General features: G+C 38.0%; 1 pseudogene; it reads right to left on the bottom strand.

Moving 5' to 3' along the window:
- LOC116088203 overlaps positions 1–2,131 on the bottom strand; it is a 12,407-nt pseudogene extending 10,276 nt beyond the window's left edge.

The raw sequence follows: 2,131 nt of genomic DNA, 5'->3' as shown, positions 1-2,131 counted from the left end.
AGAGAGAGAGAGAGAGAACATAAAAAGAGGGGGTGGGAGAGATTACTCAACAGTTATGAGTGCTTGCTGCTCTTCCAGAGGAATCAGGGTTAGTTCCCAGCACGCATGTGAACCATCTGTGACTACAGCTTCAAGGGATCCAACATCTTCTTCCAGCATTCATGGACACATACATACCTATATACATACATACATACATACATACATACATACATACATACATAAAATGTTTTAAGTAAGAATAAGATAAGCCATAAAATGACAACAGACTCATGAGTAAACTAGAAAAAGTCAATATTCAATGTTTAAATTAATTGACTTATTCTTTTTGTTAATCTGTATACATACATGTGTGTGTATGAGTGTAAGTATGGCAAATGTGTGTGGTACATGTTTACATGTGTGTGTAGGTACACACCCATGCACTCACAGAGGTCAAAGGAGGATATCAGGTGCTTCTGTTTTATTCCAAGGCAAAGTCTTTCACTGGCAGACAGAAAGATCCAGCAATCCTTCTGTCTCCACCCCCACGACGGTGTGCAAAGCTCTATCCAGCTTCTTCCATGTGTGTTAGGAACTTTAACTCAGATCTTGCTTGTGCAGCAGTGCTCTTACCCAGATCCAACATATTTAACAAAAGCAGTTGAACAACCCAAATAGAAAATAGATTAAAAAGTATACAGAGACATTTTACTAAAAAGGAGATACGGGTGTGAAATTATTGCACAGAAATATATTCAGTTAACCACCAAGTAAATGCATATTAAAACCATGGTGAGCTATTCCTACACACTATTGCTAAAAATTCTGACTACAAATGTCACCAAAGATTTGTAAAATTGAAACCACTTTTATGTGGTTAATGGAATGTAAAACGGTTCAGCCACTCCAGAAAAGATCTGTAGCTTCCTGTAAAGCTAACACACACTTACTATAAGTCCCAGAAATTGCACTGTTGTACATTTAACTCAGAGAAATGGAAATCTGTTTACACATGCACACATACACACAAATGTGAAAAAAAAATATATGGCCCAGCGTTTTTAGCTGATGTCAGTTCAGTTCCCAGCACCCACACCAGGTGGCACACAACCACCTCTGTAACTCCAGTTGCAGAGAATATAACTCTTTTCTGGCATCCAAAAGCCAGCACATATGTGGCATACACACAGAGACAAACCCACATACACTTCGAGGGAAAGTTAGAAAGGCAGACCTTCTCAGGGACAAACATCTGGATAAGAAATAAGAAAATAGGAGGACCGGGGGTTTTTAATTAAAAACAAACAAACAAACAAAAAAGCAGCTTATCTAGACTCAAGTCCCACCCCTCGGACTCTCACCTCCCAATTTCCCCTCCTAGCCCCTAGGAAAGAGCCTGTGAGCCTGCCTCTGTGAAGCTTTTTCCTGCATTCCAGTCTTTTGTCTTTCCTGGTCAGTCCTTTCTTTGCCTTTCCCCCCATTATGAACTCAGCTAACACCAGGATCCCTGTTATAACATGAACAAACAGAAACAAAAAAGAACGTTAAACATTTAAAAGAATGACGCAGAGAAAGATATTTTGATGAGATAAAACATGCAAAAAATGAGAATGCTCCTGGTTCTTGTCAAATGATAAAAACACGACTCTTTGATCAAGAAGGGATTTAAACATCTTGCTAACAATGCAACTCTGAGAGAACTGAAAGAAGAATGTGGAGTATTAGGCAAAAGAGTGTAATTTAAAATATTTTCCGCGTGCTTTATTATCTTATTGACGTAAGAAGCTGTGTGCCTGTGCTTAAAAAATGCTATATGGAAAGGTAGCATAAAAGCCTTAGCCACTGGCTCAAGGTGGTGAGGACTCAAAAATGATTACTTAACTTCAATAGCATTTAGATATTTCAATCCCCAGTGATACATATAAACTGCTTCCATAATGAATTATGTCTCTGTATATGACAAAAAAAAAAGTGAATTTATCAGGCAAAATAAAAATTTCCTCTCAGGCTTCTCGCTTTAGCAGTGGGGTAGATTGTGTAATTCATTCATTTATCAAACAATCTTTATTGGAAATATAAAACGTACTAGGCATTGTTCTTCACGCTGAAGGTACAACAATGAGTAAATCAGGCAATCTTCCATACCCAT

Source organism: Mastomys coucha, chromosome X (assembly GCF_008632895.1).
Source record: "Mastomys coucha isolate ucsf_1 chromosome X, UCSF_Mcou_1, whole genome shotgun sequence".
NCBI lineage: Eukaryota > Metazoa > Chordata > Mammalia > Rodentia > Muridae > Mastomys > Mastomys coucha.
The sequence above is the reverse complement of the archived record's forward strand: the minus strand, read 5'-3'. Positions and strand labels throughout refer to the sequence as shown.